The sequence below is a fragment of the Neofelis nebulosa genome, chromosome 7 (assembly GCF_028018385.1).
Source record: "Neofelis nebulosa isolate mNeoNeb1 chromosome 7, mNeoNeb1.pri, whole genome shotgun sequence".
Taxonomy (NCBI): domain Eukaryota; kingdom Metazoa; phylum Chordata; class Mammalia; order Carnivora; family Felidae; genus Neofelis; species Neofelis nebulosa.
Genome location: NC_080788.1, coordinates 78,750,599 through 78,770,955, shown reverse-complemented (window position 1 = coordinate 78,770,955; position 20,357 = coordinate 78,750,599).

The following is a 20,357-nucleotide window of genomic DNA, read 5'->3' as shown; positions in this document are numbered from 1 at the left end:
TGTCAGCACAGAGCCCGACGCGGGGCTCGAACACACAGACCGTGAGATCATGACCTGAGCTGAAGTCGGCCGCTTAACGGACTGAGCCACCCAGGCGCCCCTGAATGATTGTTTTAATTACATTTTACAGAATTCTAGATCCCCAAAATCAATCAAGACATAAGCATCTCAAAAAAAAAAAAAAAAAAAGGACATACTCATTTTGCAATTTTTTAATCACTATACTATTTTTCAGTAAATAGGGTGAACACGGCTCAGACAATTTAGATCAGTCCACTAAGAGTAGGAAGAAAAAAGAGAATTTATTCTCTGTGTTATTATAACTATTCTACAATACTATCTTCATTTATTATTTCTAAATTCTGAAAACTGTATGGGGTGCCTGGGTGACTCAGTTGGTTAATCGTCTGACTTCAGCTCAGGTCATGATCTCATGCTTGTGGGTTTGAGCCCTGCATTGGGCTCTTCACTAACAGCATGGAGCCTGTTTTGGATCCTCTGTCTCCCTCTCTCTCTGCCTCTCCCCTGCTCCTCTCCTTCTATAGCTCTCTCTCGCTCTCTCTCTCTCTCTTTCGTAACTAAATTAACAAACAAAAAAAGGTCTCTAAAATCTGGAAACTTTCCAGTTAGGGCTGCCAGAATTAGCAAATATTCATATATGAGACCCCGTTAAATTTGAATTTCAGATAAATGAGGAATAATTTTCTAGTATAACTGTGTCCTTACTTCATGGGACACAGTTATACTAAAAAATTATGTATTATATATCTGAAATCCAAATATAAGTGATCATTCTGAATATTAGCAGACAATCCTATATACAGTCTGTGTCAAAACTATGCTCTAACATAGACTTGATCAATAATTGGACAGGTTTTTAAAAACTCAGTAATTCAAGATTGCTCCTTAATAACACACACTGACCTCCATTTATTGATTTGAAGACACATAACAAAGTTTGCGAATTCCTACAGGCCAAGATTTTATCTGCAAAGTTCCACTTGGGAAAATTTTCTATAAGAGAAACTATAAAATCGATTTCAATCCAAAGATCATTTAATGCTTTGCAATACCAAATGAAATTTGGCACTTTACAAGACATATTTTCTTAGTTAATTCTATATTTTAGTCAATTCTAGTTAATTTAACCTCACAATTTTACTTTATCTTCATTTAACTGAAAGATATATGTAATTTCCCCCCCATTAAATAGCGATGAGGAAACTGAAACTCAAATAATTTCTCAAGACTTTAGTTAGTGATAGTACAATTAAATGCTGATCTGTTTTACTTTATATCCTATATTCCTCCCTTCATACTTTTTATGTTTTTAAGTGTTTGCCTATGGCTACCTACCTTTATCCAAATGTTGTAAATATTCACCATTTACTTTTATACATTCAGGGCTGCATTTCGAAATATTAAGTTTCTAAAACTAAAATCTACTGATTAACATAACACAAAAATTTTTTTGTTAGTAAGTTCAGAAAAATTCTATACATACTTTATAGTTCACTGATAATGATTCACTCGATTTTATTATGCAGGAAGAGCACTAAAGAATGAAATTACCTTGTGATTTTAACCCTTCTGAAGACATTCCAAAAGAAAACATTTCATTATTTACCTTGTTATACGCAGTTATTCCTTGACATAAAAACATTTTAGATGATTCCAGATCACTAATTAAAATAGAACCTCATATTTTATTGTATTTGGTATGTTGAAGCCTTTATGTTCTTCAGTATTGCTCCAAGGTAAAAGAAGCATTTATATTCAGGACAGTTTATAGATCCCAGCTTTCTGGTACATAGCAAAGTGAAATGTAAGTGCTGGTTGTCATTTATTGGATAGAGGGTTAAGTTTCACTAGGATATGAAACAAACTGCTTTTCTAACATAATTCCCCTGCAGTGATTTAACCAACCAAAAATATCAATAAATCATAAGTGAAATTTTGCTTTAGGCTGAATCTAGTTTAATCATATTTTTGCCTGGAAAAAAATCTTACTTATAAGATTTGGGGTTATCTATTATGCATATATTATTGGAAAGCATCACCTACTAACCTTTATGAATCTATGATACATTTTCAAAGTGTCAAAGTAGAAAATCAAGGCTTTTATTATCTCTCTAAGAAATTGCCAGGTAACTAACATGGAAGATATATTATACATTAAAAAAAAAAACAACTACAGTAATCTATAACTACCTCGGCTTCTCATAATTTATATTCCAAACTTCCAATACTTGCTACCTTTTTTTTTTTTTTTTTTTTTTTTGCTAAATCGAACAGTCTCAGCCCCAGGTTTAGCCAAAGGCAAAGCTGTGAGGGGTGTGAAATTTGCCTTTACAATTTTCAGGCTCCCTTTTTTATACTCTTCTCCCACAGCAACACATCTTCATTCAGCTCTATCATGTTTCCTAGGCTAAGTTCTTAAGACACTTTGCCTACTATTTCCATTCTTCATTCAAAATTATGTGCTACACCTTCCAGAATTATTTATAACTTGACATCTGCTTTTTCATTTATTCAACATAAATTGAGTAGACACTGGGTACAAGTCACTGATGCCAAGTTAAAGGACCCAAACTTCCTTTAAAGAACTCATAGGCCGTTGGCTAGGTAGAAACAAAGACAAGTAAGAAACAGGAGATATCCAAGAGTAAAACAAACACCATATTTTTCCTTAGCCCACAGGGCGCCATGCCCTCTTGGTTTTACTGCTATTTTCCTAGTAACAGTTTCTCAGAGCCTGTGCTATCCTTTCTTGTCTTCCAGCAATTTGGAGAGTCTAGGGATTCATCATGAGCCTTTTCCCATCGCTATCTACACCCACTCCTTGAGGATCTCTACTTCCCAATGGGTTTAAATAATCCCATTATTCCAGATTATTATCCCCATTCCCCTGCAAGTTCCAGACCAAAATCTAAATTTCTACTTGGCATCCTCCCTTTGATGCTTAAGAAACATCTCAGATTCAACATGTAAATTACAACTCTTCCTTCTTTCTTTGTCTCCTCAAATCCCCTGAACCAGTCTTTCCCACCAAAGGCACTGTCATTGCCTTTGTCCCAGACTCTCATGACAAAAAGCTATTCCTTTCTTAGTGTCCTAACTTTTCAACCAATCCTTCAGCAAATACTATGAAACTGTGCTGTTAATTCTGTCAAGTTTACATCTTCCATTTCTGATTGTTTTCTAAGACATAAAGATTTTCCCCCTCAGCTATAGTAATAGAATCTACCCTAGCTTCTTCTCGTTTCTACTCTGGTGTCCCTATAATTTATTCTCTACTACCTTGAATGCAAGGTGATTAAAAGGAAAAGAGATCACGAGTTGCTTTCAACTCTTTCCTGATGTTAGTTCACACTTGGAATAACATTTGAAGTCTGCAATATATCCAAAGGGCTATATTTGGATATATAAAGTATATAAAGTATATATTTGGATATATAAAGGGATATATTACATATCCAAAGGACTTCCAAATGAAGTAATATATCCAAAGGACTTACAAACAAAGTCTTTAGCTTCATTTATAAGGCCCTCTACCCTCGTCATCAATCCAGCCACACTGGTGTTTTTGTCGTATACCTTTGAACACATCAAACATGTTTCTGCCTTAAAGCCTTTGCATGCACCATTAGTTTTCCCTAGAATGTCCTCTGTATTGTCACTTGGGATAGTCTGGTATAGTCACAACATTTAGGTATATTCCCTCACATATCACCTCCTCACTGAGGCCCTACTAGGCCATTCTATCACCCATATCTATGCCTCATATGTAAATAATCTATATCCCTTATCTCCATCTTATATATTTTATTCTTTCTTATAACATCTTAGTGATATTAAGATACATATATTTATTTGATTATGTTGTGTGTCCTTGACAACAAAGTAAGCCCCCAAAAAGCAGAAACACTGCTATTATCTCAATACCTAGAGAATAACTAATAATATAAATAACTTTCTCCTCTCTCATGTGGCATCTATCACAAAGTAAATATTTGTGTCCCATGTTTCTACATTTCATTTCCCACTTTATCTTTTTCAAACTCCAATCTGCAATTTTTCCCTCCAATCCATTAAAATACCTCTTGCTTGCATATAGGAGAATAAGAACTTTCAATCATTATTAGTTATGGAGGCAACTGATAAAATCCTTTTGGAGACAAATTTTGCGATATCTAATCAAGTTTTCAGTGGACCTATGCTATAGCCAAGAAACTCCATATCTAATTTTATGCCCCAGAGAATATATAAAGAGTCATGTGCAAAGAAGTTTGTAGCAGCATTATTTGTAATGGAGAAATACTGGATATAAGTGAGCTGCCAATAATTAGAAGAATGAACAAATATATTTTGGTATATTTCTATATTTATATTTAGCAGTTATAATCCATAAGGCAAATTTATATGTATCCCCATAGGTTATCTAGGAAATTTAATGTTGAATGAAAAAGTCAAATATCATAACTCATTTTATCTACAGAAATTGATAAAAATTTAAAAAACACCTACTAAATATCATATGTATGTGTATATATATATATATATATATATGCATATGTATGCACGTGTGTATGCATGTGGGTGTGTAGTCAAAATATAAAGACATGAAAAGGATAATAGTTTCATGATTAAACCACTGAATGAAGAAAATGACAAATCCAAAGTCTCTGTCCCTGCCTCCCTCTCTTTTTCTCTCAGCAACAATTCATAAACCAACACCCAACTTCCAAGTCATTTTTAAATATATTAACTGACCTAGAACCTTGTAGGAGCACTAACCACACTGACTCCATCTTTGGCCCTCCACCTTGTTCATGCACACGTAATGATCTCCCTTGGGGCTATGTGTTCTAGGCCCCTTGAGAGTTAATGCATGCCCTGACTGCAATGCGTGAGGGCTTGTTAAGATCTTCCCTAAAGCGGCACACAGAAGGCTCCACTTGATATAAATTGAGATCCTAGTAAAGATCCTCTGGTGCACAGATGGATCCACTTCAGATAACTACCCTGTGACCTCACAACCATGCCCCTTGTTGTATGCATAAAGGCTGGGGATTAAGGTCCAGACTTTGATGAGAATAGCTGTGTGGCATAGCTGAGTTGCACCTGGATTGTTTGTCTCCTCCTCACCCTCCCAATCTTCACATTACATGTTTCAAACATCTTTGCTCTGATTTCTTGCCTTTTTGTATATAATCCTAAGAGAGCTCTACTTTGTGTTTTTTTTTAAATTTTGTTTGTTGTTTGTTTTTGTTTTTGTTTTTTTGAGAACACAAGTGGGGGAGGGACAGAGAGCGAGGGAGACACAGAATCCAAAGCAGACTCCAGGCTTCCAGCTGTTCAGCACAGAGCCCAACACAGGGCTCGAACCCACCAACCATGAGATGGTGACCTGAGCCGAAGTCGGACACTTAACCGACTAAGCCACCTCGGTGACCCAGGGATCTCTACTTTGAATGTATCCCATGTTGTGATTTCCTCTTAAGTTTTTGGTTTTGTTTTGTTGTGTTTTGTTTTGTTTTTGAGAGAGAGAGAGCAACCAGGGGAGGGGCAGAGGGAGAGGGAGAGAGAAAATCTTAAGCAGGCTCCACACCCAGCACAGAGCCTGATGCAGGGCTCCATCTTGCCTGTGAGATCAAGACGTTAGCCAAAATCAAGAGTTGTATGCTTAACCAACTGAGTCACCCAGGCGCTCCTTTTAAGGTTCTTATATCAAGTAATATGAATCTCATAAAATGATTTAGATTATTTCCCTTTTGTTTCTATCAATTTTTTTTTTTAAATTATAGTATAATTCACTGGTGACACCACATGATCACCAAAATTTCACTGGGGGGGGATGTTTGAAATTAATATTTCAATTACTTAATAGTTATAGAATTAAATTTCCTACTTCTTTAAGTATATATTTCAAAGTATTATATTTTTCTAATATGATGATTCAGCTTAATTAGAAAATGTGCTTTCACAAACATATTTATAATCTCTACATTTTAGAGTACAGTTGAACCTTGAACAACAGGGATTTGAACTACAGGGTCCATTTATACACAGATTTTTTTTTAAAAAATAGATACAGTACATACTGTAAATGTATTTTCTCTTATGATTTTCTTTTTTTATGTGTAAGTTATAAGTTTAATTTATAATTATTTTTTTTCAATATATGAAATTTATTGTCAAATTGGTTTCCATACAACACCCAGTGTTCATCCCAAAAGGTGCCCTCCTCAATACCCATCACCCACCCTCCCCTCCCTCCCACCCCCCATCAACCCTCAGTTTCTTCTCAGTTTTTAAGAGTCTCTTATGCTTTGGCTCTCTCCCACTCTAACCTCTTTTTTTTTTTTTTCTTAATAACATTTTATTTTCTGTAGCTTACTGTATTGTGCACATATTATGTATAATACATGTAACATTCAAAATATGTACTGATTGACTATATTACCAGTAGGGGCCCTGGCCAGCAATAGGATATTAGTAGTTAAGTTTGGGGGCCAAGATATACATGGGTTTCCAACTGTGTGGGGGTTGAATGCCCCTAAACTCATGCACTGTGCAAGAGTTAACTGTATTTCTTTGTTAAATGATATAATATTTACATACAGTAAGATGCACCAAATTCAATACATAGCTACATGTGTGTTACACAGGCATATACACATATAACCACCTTAGACAGTAACACACTGAGCATTGCCATCCCTTCCAGAAGGTTCCCTTGGGCCCCTGGTCAGTAACCACTACTCTGACCTCTATATTCATAGATTAATTTTGCCTTTTCTTGCACTTCTTGTAAGTGGAAACATATCTCGCGTGTCTAGCATCTTTTACTCAAAATATAGTAAAAAAAAATACAAAAACAAAAAACTGTTCATCTTGTGTGTACCCCTAGTATACTTTTGATTACTGTTCTGTGTCCCATTTCATGAATACACCACAATTTATTTACTGGTTTTCCACTATAGGAGTATTTGGATTATTTCTAGTCTTTGGCTCTTTTGAATAAAACCGCTATGCACATTTTTATGTATCATTTGTGCAAATATGCATTGCTTTCTCTTGAGTGTATATCTAAAACTACATTTGCTATATATTACTTGTAGATATTATAGGATAGTTCTTTGAAGTGAACACAGGAATTATAGTTTGGGCAATTATCTATGAGATTTCCAGTTGCTCTATAATCTCACCAACAACTAATATATCTAGTAGTAGAAGTTAGTAGTAGGTGTAGCAGTAGCTGTTGTTTATCAATCATTAGGGTGGGGGCTTAATTTGAATTTCTCTTTATACTAATGATATTAAACACCTTTTAATATTTTTCTTGATCATGTGGATATACTATATTGTGAAGTTATTGAGCTGAGTCTGTTCTTTGTTTCTCCTATCTACAAGACTTTTAGGAGATGAATGTCTAGCAAATATCTAGTCACAAAAACTGGTTTGACATTTTGTTTTATGAATGATGTACTTCATCAAACAGAAGTTCTAAATTTTAATGAAGTCCAGTTAACCTTTTCTTTTATTTTTTTTTTTTAATTTTTTTTTTTTCAACGTTTTTTATTTATTTTTGGGACAGAGAGAGACAGAGCATGAACGGGGGAGGGGCAGAGAGAGAGGGAGACACAGAATCGGAAACAGGCCCCAGGCTCCGAGCCATCAGCCCAGAGCCTGACGCGGGGCTCGAACTCACGGATCGCGAGATCGTGACCTGGCTGAAGTCGGACGCTTAACCGACTGCGCCACCCAGGCGCCCCAACCTTTTCTTTTATAGGATTTCTTTTCCTATTTATCAAATTAATGTTTATCCCAAGCTCACGAAGATATCTACTGTTTTCATTCTAAAAACTTTGTCTCTCACAAGTTAATTTTTGACCTAGTGATCAAAGTGTAAATGTTTATATTTTCTACACAGATATCTTATTTATTCATCACAAGGTATTGAGAAGAAATTCATTTCCCTAGTAACCTACAGTGGCATTTTATCATTTCAAGTGATTGTGTATATATGTCAATTTCCATACTCTATTTATTTGTGTTGTCTCTTGTGCATCATTCTGTCAATAACACCCTGTTTTTTTTTTTTTTTTTTTTTTTAATTTTATTTTTTGGGACAGAGAGAGACAGAGCATGAACGGGGGAGGGGCAGAGAGAGAGGGAGACACAGAATCGGAAACAGGCTCCAGGCTCCGAGCTATCAGCCCAGAGCCATCAGCCCAGAGCCATCAGCCCAGAGCCATCAGCCCAGAGCCTGACGCGGGGCTCGAACTCACGGACCGCGAGATCGTGACCTGGCTGAAGTCGGACGCTTAACCGACTGCGCCACCCAGGCGCCCCAATAACACCCTGTTTTAATTACTGTAGTTTTGTATTAAACCTTAACTTTTGATAGTGTGGTTCCTCCCTCATTTTTCTCTTACAATATTATTTCTGTAAGTCTCTTGTATTTTTACAGGAAGAAAGAGAGAAAGAAAGGAAGAAAGAGAAAAAGAAAAACTAAAAAAAGAAAACATAAAAAGTAGAGAGACTCTTCTGAGATTTTGAATGGTATTGCTTTAAATCTCTACATCTCTTTAGGAAGAAGTGACACCTCAAAATGTTGAGTCTTCTAATGCACAAATGTGAAATGAACTTCTATTTATTTGGGAGTTATATAATGTCTCTCAGTCATATTTTGTTTTCAGTATAGAGATTTTTTACAACATTTTCAGATTTATTTCTAGGTGTGTATGTCATTACAAATGGAAATTCTAAATATTATCTGTGTCATTTGATCATTTGGCTGGATGGAAATACATATACTTTTATTATATATATTAGTAACTTTTCTCTATAAAAATAAAACTAGAAGTATTAATAGAAATATTACTCTTTTTCTTGCACCCAATATAGCACCAAATTATCAGTCATTTTTTGTTTAATTGTTCCCCTGTTTGTTTGTTTTTTTTTAACATTTATTTATTTTTGAGACAGAGAGAGACAGAGCATGAATGGGGGAGGGTCAGAGAGAGGGAGACACAGAATCTGAAACAGGCTCCAGGCTCTGAGCGGTCAGCACAGAGCCCAACGTGGGGCTCGAACTCACGGACCGCGAGATCATGACCTGAGCTGAAGTCAGACGCTCAACCGACTGAGCCACCCAGGCGCCCCTCCCCTGTTTTTTTTTCCATGACACCCCTTTCCCCAAATGCCTTGAGAGTCTTCATTTATTTTTCCTCTATTATTCACAATTTGAAATTCTGGCTTAGATCTCTTCCCCAAACTGGAATACCCACACACTTCAATGTGTCAGAAAAATGAAAGAGGCTTTTATTTAACAGGACCAATTTAGCTTAAAAGGAAGTTGTGGCTGTAAATGGCATGTTTTCTATTCCAATTAATGGAACAGTATTGTGTGTCATATGAAGTGATACTTTACTGAAATCTGTACCCTTCAGAAAATGTCTGTATGATTACACCCCATTCCTTTTGTAATATCTTACATTTCTTAAATATTTTTAAAAAACACTGACAGGGAAGCATTACCAAAATAAAGATTGTGAAAATGGTTTTGTATAAGCTGGGTCTTTTTGTTTTTGTTTTTGTTTTTTAGTATATTTGTCACACAGTGTTACATTTGTTTCAGGTGCACAATATAGTGTTTCAACAAGGTTATACCTTATGCTGTGCTCACTGCAAGTGTAGCTCCCATCTGGCACTGTACAACATTACTATAATACCATTGACTATATTGTCTATGCTGTATCTTTTATTCCTGTGACTTATTCATTCCCTAACTGGAAGCCTGTATCTCTTAAGGAACAGAAATCAGGGAGAGAGAAGGCAAATGGAAAAAACTAAGGATGTTGTAAAGAAAATTCTCCCATTGGGAGAGGGTTGGATAAAATGAGTAAGGGCCAAATTCATTCTCAGATTTAAGTTTTCTTATGTCTTTTGTTTGTTTGCTTGCGCTTTCATATCCCTTATTAGATAAATTTAATACACAGGGCAAATAATCTTCAGTTTGCCACTGGACTCAGGTTTCTTACATTTTATATTAGTATTATGTGAATCCAAGGAGGTTTATTACATCCTAAGTGAGAACTCTTTTTGTTGTTGTTGTTGTTGTTTCCAGTGAGGTATCTTTTCTTAACAGCAATCTACTCATAGTTGAGGATTATCTATTTAAGAAACCAATGTACTACTTGATCAAATTAAATGCATGTTATTTAACATTACTAATTGTCACCAAAATTCATTTTTCCTCCAAGAATGAGCAATATATTTCATATTTTGATAATGATTTTGTATGTAGATGATACTGTAAGGAATTTTCTTAGGTTAAAGTGTCACATGGGTTGCTCTATATTTTTCAATTACATTGTACAAATACCCCATTTCTAAATAATAACTGATATCACAATTCCTTTTTTTTTATTATAATCTGTGTGTGTAGGATCTGATTGCATGTGATATTCTATGTGGGGGATAAGCTTAGGAATCCCTCGGGCTTACACCAATGGGTTGACAAGGCATAAAGAAATACAGTCATAAAATGCTCACACATGAGTTTGGATAAATCAGATTGGCGCCCCAAGAATAGGGGGGTGCAAATACACCCCGAGATTAGGGAGGCACAAAGGTGCCAGGAATAGGAAGGTGCAAAGGCACCCCAAAATAGACAGGGGGTACAGAGCACCCAAAATAGAGAGGGAGAGGCAAAGGCCTGAAATAGAAACAGTGCAAAAGTGCCCAATACATAGGAATAACAAGATTAGATATTCAGGGTGAGAGCACCCCAAATTTAGTACTATAGCAGAAAGCTGCTTTCATAGGAGAATAGGGCCAGGTTAGGTAAATTGGTGAATTGGACTATGGACTGCTGCAGGCAAAGCAGCCTGGAGTGGAGATGATTAACAAAAGAAAAGGTGTCTTGTCAATCCTGAGGTTACTCTCCCTATCTGTCTCAGCCCCTAGTCTAAGATAAACAGAGGTGCTACCTCATGTTCCCTGTAAACAACCTTCCTCCTGACTGCCTAGTGCCCAGATTTTGTTTTGTATTAACCCAAACCCCTAACCACGAATATCTTCAAGACCCCCTTTCCCTCACGTCCACAAGTTAATGTTCACAGATTCATTGTCCCTTTGAGCATGTCCATCACCATGTTTGTAAGCCTTCTGATCCTAATAAAAATGGGCAAAGACCCTCATTCGGGGCTTTTGTCTTTTTCCGGACATTAGCTATGTCTCGCTTCAATCCTGTGTCTGCTCTTTTGCTAGACAAGAGAGAACTTTAGACTTAGAGTCTATGACACTTCTAGTCCCCTTAACGTTAATATTGGCACAAGTCTGGGAGCCCTGAAAATGTTGCCTTTTTGTGTAGTGTCTTTCAGATTTGATCCCTGTAGATTTCTTAGAAATCTAGTATTTTTTTTTATCATTATGCTTGATAATAACAAAACTACTTAAACGTATTGAACGTATTGAATACGAGGTTTAGACTAGAAAATCCACTTATGGTACACACCACCCTGTATGCATGTATTCATGAAAAGTCATAATGTACTTGGAAACCAAACCCCCTTCAAAGATGATATGGTTTTCCTTTTTAATGAAAGGAAGATGACTTCCTGTTTCAAATTCAATACAGTCCCACATGATTGCCAACATTTTGGGCTAACCGTTGCAAGTGGTATTACCATTCCCTAAAGCTGACAAGCTTCTTTCCAGAAAGATTTTTCATTTTAACTTGTGGACGTGAGGGCTTCAGGCAAATAATATGGATCCGGAAATATTAGTCAGGTCAGATATAGATGTCCTAGATTCACTCCTCTCCTTTATACTTGGTTTTGTGTTCGTGAAGAATGTGGAGAGGGGCACCTGGGTGGATCAGTCTGTTGTGAGTTCGAGCCGCACATTGGGCTCACTGCTGTCAGTGCCGAGCCTGCTTCGGATCTACTATCCCCCTCTCTCTCTGCCCCTCCCCCACTTGCACTCTCTCAAAAAGAAAAAAAAAAATTAAAAACTTAAAAAAAGAAGAACGTGGATAGCCATATCTGACCCCCCATAATAGATTCTAACAACAAATATAGTGTTTCATAACTTCTATATGTGTGTGTGTTTGTGTATATACGTGGTTGTGCTTAAGGGGAGAATTTTAAAGGAAGATGAGTCACCCCATGTATACACATGTTCTAAACTTCTGCCTATATTCAATTTTTTCTCTTCTTCCTACCATATTCCAAGAAAAATAACACTATTTCTAAGAAGTATATAGGAATTATTTACTAAATAATATTTTAAAATAACATACTGATTATAATTTTGTCCCATTTCTGCCTGAAATCAACTCTTCTAACTTTCAAGTGATTAATCCTCATTAGATAGTAAGATTTATTCTAGGATTCATGGTGATAATCATATTATAAAATTTTTTAAAAGGTACTTTGTAACTTCCATGTTAATTCCATTTTGTTAGATGGAGAAACGAATCCAGATTTGAAGTGAAAGCCAATTGTCTACATTTGTTCTATATGATTGCATGTTTGGTTTGAGGGTATTCATGAAATATTTTACCATGATGATACATAGTACAGATGATTTTGCTTAATTTCATTTTAATCCATTATAGATAGTCAATCAAGGGAATAAAAGCAAAGTGAAACTTGCCTCATTAAAATCACATCAGAATTGTGGGTTTGGGGAGCATTGATTCTTAGCAAATTTGTAATTATCACTTGTTCAGACCTTGTAATTTTATCACATTGATATGTGCTTTAAACTTATCTGGATCACACAGGTTAATGTATATAATCAAACTTTCTTTTAAGTATCAGTAACTTTGAGTGCCCTATAAACATTTTTTGCTTCTGCAATACCATGTAAATTCTTCTAAGGAGTAAACAACAAGATCATTTATTACCTCCCGGGGAAAGCTGCCTTATAAAACTGATGTGATTAAAACAAAAGACAAAGCCCCAAATAAAAAGTCCTCTCCATATTCTCTAAAGCTCTTGTCACACTCTTACTATAAATGGCCATTTCTGACATAGAATATTTCTCTCCTTTACTCATCTTCTAGTAGTTATCTGGTCAAAGTTTAACTTAAAGTAAAGGAATATAGTAGATTCTGGTGTTCGATGGTAAAGAATTAGGGACGCAGTAGTACATTTGCTTTCTCCCTGATATGTGATGGAAACACTGATGAAAGTAAACTAAAAAAATAGAGATATTGATATTTATTAAAAATCCAAATCTGTCAGTGTTGATAATTTTCTGAAAATACTATCAAAACAGAGATACCCCCAAAACAAAATGACACAAAATAGAAGAATATCTACTTTTCTTCAAAGAATTCTAGCAGTTGAATACTTCTGCTTATACAATTCTGGGCATTTTCTTTTTCTTAGGTGCAGATTCTGCATGTGGCTTAATTAAGCTTATCAATTATTCTGCTCATATGTGCACTTATTAATCTCTCTTCCTTTATCTATTAAATGAAATATTGAGACCAAGCTCAGAATATGGAATGATTTGTTTAAATAGCTGTTGCAGCAATACTTGTGTCCCATAGTTAAATAACCAGATAAGAGTGGGCTTATTCTCATGAACACTAGAATTTTCCACTACCCTTCAGATTAAATTCATGGTACGTTATTTCCTTGGTCTTCAAATTAATGAAAGTCTTTGGACACCTTTACAGCAAAAAGAAAAGTCAAGATGATTCCTTGCATAAGGAGAATTCCAACTGCCATTGCTGAGTCTGAGTCGTAGGGACCCAAGTGCAAAGACTGGAGAGAAGCTTCTCGTAGCTAAGCAAGGTCTCTGACTGACAGCCAGCAAGGAAACGAGGACATCGGCCCTATAAGTGCAAAAAACCTAAAAGATTTTGTTTTTCCTCAGAACCTTCAGTACAGAGGCAAGCCTACAGTATCTTGATTCTAGCTGGGTGAGACCCACATCAGATTTCAAAGCTACGGAATTGTGATATAATAGGTGGGTGTTGTTTAGCTGCCAAGTTCATACAATTTGTATGGCAGTGACAGAAAACTAATATAGGCAAATTCCAAAGAAGCCCTAAGAAGATTTTTCCAGTATTTCTAATTGTCTTTCTGCTTTTAAAGAAATGGACAAAATAAGTTCACTATTAAAATTCCTATATCCTTCCAAAATCCCCTTCTGAAGGACCAATAGTTTAACTGGTCGTATTGCTCACCACTTTCCTGTCAACATGTCAAACTCATTTGGATGTTTGTCTTCTCTCCTGCTCCGTTCTCTACTGTTTAATCATTTTTCAGTTTGCACTGCTAAGATTTTTTAATTTGTTCATTTACACTCTAATGGTGGGCTCGTCAATTGGCTGATACAATATATATGTGTTAGAAATAAACTCTAAATTAAAACACTTTATCTCTTGTGCCTATATCTGATAATATTAGGAATATAACCAGAATAAGTTCTTATAGTATTATCAAATATAGAGAACCAATATTATTTGACTATATTTATTTAATTTTTATATGGCTAGATTTTCATTCAGTATCTCTCAGGCAGAACATTACCAATATGTGCTCTTACATTTAAATTGAGTTGATGTCCATGACAGGAAAATTGAAATGAAAGTACGGAATATAAAACTCAAGCTGTTCATTGCCTTATATGATTGTTAAATAAATGATTCCCCTTGAGGATATTTTGATTACTTGAACAAGAAAAATGTTTTTTCCAGAATTTAGCAAGTTCGGGTTTTCTGTTTCAGAACAAAAAAACAAGTGTAGAGAAATACTAAAATTATAATATTCACATAAGTGAATGATATGTTTTATACGCTATTACTAGCCAAAGAAAAATGTTTCAGAGATAAATATATAACCTTCCCTATGTTCATTCAAGGGAATAAAACAAAGCTCCGGAAATTTTTCCTCCTTCACAGCTGATGATTAGTTATTATGTAAAAGGAAGTTTTCTATATCTGGTAGTTTTCATCAAGTATATGGAAAGGCATAGTAAGATCATAAAAAGCCTAGTAAGATCTAATCGTTGAATAAATAATTTATAACATAATATGTATAAAATTCATTTTTTAACTTATAAAATTGTAGAATCAGTATGAGATGCTATGTTCCAGTAAAGTGAATTCTCAAATTAGACCTTTTTCAGTGGTACAATATACAAAAGGATAAAATTAATATTTTTGCACAAGGCACGCAGACTTCTAATTCATTCATTTATTCAATATGTATGTCATGCATAACATGAATTACAAGACAGGGTATGAAGAAAATAGAACTCATCCTATAAATTATAGCCCAGTATCTGAATGCAATGTAAAGTGTAACTGTTATCCTGAAGGAAATTGTAGCATAACAGAATAGATGGCAAGTAGGTAAGATTATAATACAAGGGAAAAGTTATTAGTCCTTAAGAAAAAAAATTTTCCACATGCAGTTGGTGCTTCTAGCTGATGGAATCAAATCAATTTTCATTGGGTGGGTCATATTGCTACTGAGACATGAAGAATAAAATAAAATGAGACAAAGAGAAATGGATGGCAAGCATCCTATTAAGTGTTGGACACCCTGCGAATGGAAAAGTATTAAAAAAATGATATCAAGAATTGGATTTTGAATTTTATCAGAAAGCCTTAAATCGGCAAGAAAATCTCTAGTTTGACCAAAAACGTGAGTCGTAAAAAGTAATACAAGAGAAAGTTTTTTCCATTAGATTCAGAAAAACAGTTCAAAACGAATGCCTAAGGTGTCTGGCCAATGACTCTACGATTTAATATATAGAGAAGAGAAACCATTAAAAATATTTGGATCAGATTGAGAATGGAGTTGCCATCAGACCAGCTATTGAGTAATACTTTCTTTAAAAAAAATTTAGTGTTTATTTATTTTTGAGAGAGAGACAGAGACAGAGAGAGAGACAGAGTGCAAGCAGGGGAGGGGCAGAAAGAGAGGGAGACAGAATCCGAAGCAGGCTCCAGGCTCTGAGCTGTCAGCACAGAGCCTGATGCAGGGGCTCAAACTCACGAACTGTGAGATCCTGACTTGAGTCCAAGTTGGACACTTAACCAAATGAGCCACCCAGGTGCCCCTAGTAATACTTTCTTGACTGAAGTTTTAGGTACCTGTATATATGATAGGTATGTTAATTATTAATATTTATTTTAGAAGATTTGTTTCTAATTTTATTGCTATATAATTATGTTAAATAATACCATCTCCGCTACTGATACAAAATCTTTATTATTAATAGATATCACTTTATACATATTTATACTATATGAAAAATATTGTGTATACAAGTTTGAGCTTATTTATGCCAATTGTTCAAAAATTATATTCTCTATTTGTCTTGAATCTACTTAAAGCCAGATTGTGTCTTTTTGACACTGTATGATAACTAGAGCCTAAAACATTAAGATAAACTTATAAGGTCAATATACATTTGGATGATAGTAGTAAATTTTTTTTTTTCAACGTTTTTTATTTATTTTTGGGACAGAGAGAGACAGAGCATGAACAGGGGAAGGGCAGAGAGAGAGGGAGACACAGAATCGGAAACAGGCTCCAGGCTCCGAGCCATCAGCCCAGAGCCTGACGCGGGGCTCGAACTCACGGACCGCGAGATCGTGACCTGGCTGAAGTCGGACGCTTAACCGACTGCGCCACCCAGGCGCCCCTGGATGATAGTAGTAATAGTGATGCCATTATTAGACTTTTAATATTAGACTTGTAATTTCGATGCTCTGTAGTAACAAACATTGGCTTAGGATAAATTTTTCCCAAAGTAGATGCAGCCAACATATTTTATGTTGTGTTAACAAATAACCTAGTAATTTTAGCAATCTACAAGAGTTTATTTTTCTAACAATACACACCCTTTGAGGACTGCCTGCTGCTGTGTTCCAGATTCTTCGTTATTCTATGATCCAGGCTACAAGAATAACTTCAAACAATCATGACCTCTTGGCAGAGAAAAGGGGACATAGACCATTAGATGGCTCTTAAAACTTCTCCTCCAGCTAAGCCTGTATCACTTCTACCCAAACTTCACTGGACAAAACAAGTCATATCACTAAGGATCAATTCAGCTGGGCAAGAATATACCTTCTTTTCACAAGTAGGTTCTTCCACTTACATAGCTCCTAATAGGAATGAGTCATCTTCTTACAGGCAAGGAAGCCAATAATTAGTTATAACAATGCAGTATGTAACATTTAATTATTTCATATTTGTATCATGAGCAGCACTTGGGTGGCTCAGTGGGTTAAGCATTTGACTTCAGCTTGGGTCATGATCTTGAGGTCTGTGAGTTCAAGCCCCGCAGTGGGCTCTAACAGCTCAGAGCCTGGAGCCTGCTCCAGATTCTGTGTCTCCTTCTCTGTCTGCCTCTCCCGACTCGCGATCTGTCTCTGTCTCTCAAAAATGAATAAATGTCAAAAAAAAATTTTTAGATATTTGTATCAGGAGAAGTTCTGGTTAAAGAATAAAGCCTCTGAAATTTTTCAAGTTATATTTATTTGGAAATCATAATGTATATCAATATATTAAATGTTCATTTATTTATAGTGTAAAAGTAGATGGTTTATTGTTTCCATGGAGTGTTTCACAGTGATCTGCTTTATACGTTAAGACTTGTGGATGGTGACTTTATCTCATATCACTTGCAAAGTCCTGTCATTTTTTAGCAAATATTTGGGATCTGAAATACTGCCCAGGAAAGTACCAGGCTGACAGAAAAGTCATCTATTCATGTACTCTCTTTAAACATAATATGATAAACACACACAAAGGCTCTTGGTTATTTGTTGTCTTAGAAATAACCTCCATCACTTCAAAGGAGAGAGGCAAACTTGCTATATAATGAGATATATTCCATTTCTCACTTCCTTATATCAGCCAACCATAATTTTTTCTCCATTACTACTTTACAAACACTCTCCTATTATTAAGGAAACAAAAAAGACATACTAACTAGGAGAGAGGAAAGAAACACAGATTTGCAGTAATTGAATCTGTGCCACTACTGGCCTTTTAGAAAGTCATTTACCAGGTGAGAAAGTCATTTCTATTATGTGCTGTTACAATGCCTATGAGATTCATTTACATAGAATCCCTTGACACCATTATTACCTCTTCATCTTGATAATAGAAATGGTTCATTGTTATAGATAGTGGTGCAGAGATGAGTATTTACAGCTTCAGCACTTACTGAGTTGGTCTTCATATACACCATTAAACCATTCCTTAGAATTATGTGCCTATATTTAAGTGAGTACATTTTTGTGTATTTGCTAATAAAGTTTTATCTGCTCTTACTTTCAGTTCCAATTCCAGCAATTTCAAAATAATGGATGTAGCTGAGATTGCACTTTACCCAGCAGTAAGCCAGCTGCTGCCACTTAAAGAAATATTTAATAATATAAATGCTATTATTTGGCATAATAAGAAAGAGAACAGTTTACCATTCTACACAATAAGATTAAAACTTGGTCCATATATTTAAAATACGCAGGGCTTAAAAAATGAGTAAAATTATCCTGCATTTACTCTCATAGATACTAAATTTCTACTCATTGTAGGAAAGTAGATATCTTCGTGGATGCCCAAATATTTCTATGTTTAGCCAATTATTTACAGCTGGAATTCTCAAACCTTAGTGCCTACACACAAACTCTTTGAATAAGATTTAAATTGTATGTCATACTTCATATTTTTCCAGAGAGTGTGGCTAAAAAGTGTATATGCTTTTTAGTTACATAATAAAAGATGTTTGGGGAGAAAAACACTCACTGTATCAGTATCGTTCAGTTTAGTTAGGGTCCTCTAGCCCTCTTCTCTACTAGGCCTCAACATTGGGCTTCTATGTCTTAGACAAATCCAGTGTTAGCAGGAATTTTATTAAGTCAGTTTAGCAAAAGTCCCCACCATGCTTCACATCTAATCATCTAGCATGCTTTCAGGAAAGATCCTGTTAAGTTGCTTTAGCAAAAAACCCACCCACCTGCCCATGTGTCTCTTCTTAATAACTTTCCATCCATTGAGTCCCTCACCCCCTCATCCTGTTCTTTGACTATAAATTCCCACTTGTCCTGGTTGTATTTGGAGTTGAGCCTGAGCTCTCTCCCCTATTGCACTAGTCTTAAATAAAGTGTTCCATTTTAAAGAGTGTCAGAATATTTTTTCCGTTAAGACTTCTCAAAAAAACAAACCAAAACCCTAAACACAAAAAACAAACCCAGAAGCAATGATATGTAACCATACAGAAAGAGACTTTAAGGAATTGGCTGATAAGATTCTGAAGGTTAACAAGTCAAAAATCTGAAGGTCAGGCTTGCAAGCTGGAAATTCAGGCAAAGGTTGACATTGCAGTGTTGAATACAAATACTATAAGGCAGATTGACAAAATGCAAATTTAGGCAGGTTTTCTACATTATAGTTTTAAGACAAAATTCCTTTTTCTCCTGGAAACCTTAATTATTGCTTAGAAGGCCTTCAACTGATTAGATGAAGCCTACTCACATTATTAAAGATAATCTCCTTTATTTAAAGTCAACGGATTATAAACGTTAGTCACATCTGGGACATCTGGGTGGCTCAGTCTTTAAGTGTCTGACTTCGGCTCAGGTCATGATCTCACACTCCTTGAGTTCAAGCTCCGCATCCAGCTCTGTGCTGACAGCTAGGAGCCTGGAGCCTGCCTTGTATTCTGTGTCTCCCTCTCTCCCTCTCTCTCTGCCCCTCTCCTACTTGCACTCTGTCTCTCTCTCACTCCCAAAAACAAATACACATTAAAAAAATTTTTTAAAGAAAATGTTAATCACAAGTACAAACACCTTCACAGAAATATCTAGACTACTGTTTAACTAAACAACTAGACACCATAAGCTAGCCAAGTTGACATGGGAAATTTACCATTACAAGCTGTTGTGTTCCAAACAGAAAGTCACCATGGCCAAAAAAAGTGTATGAAAAATTAAAAAGCATATTGCAACTCTATTTCAATATGGGATTGACATTCTTTACCTTTTCCCCATCAACATTACATTATTCATACTTTACTAATTCTTAACTGAAAATGGAATTCAACTTCAGGGTATGATCTAATATTTCATAAAAAATTTCACAAGTAAACATTATATAAGGCAAGAAAGTGGAAGATCCTTTCTCTTTCCAAAAATGTTGATGCACATATTGCTCTCATCTGATTCCCAAGTAAGCTGTTTTTATAGACAAAACACTCTACTGAAGTATTCTTAGGTTTTAATGCTTGGAGTGTCTCAAATCTTTGAAGCAATCCATTGGTATAATTTCTAACAGTATTTATATCACTCAAAAATGCCGTAGGGA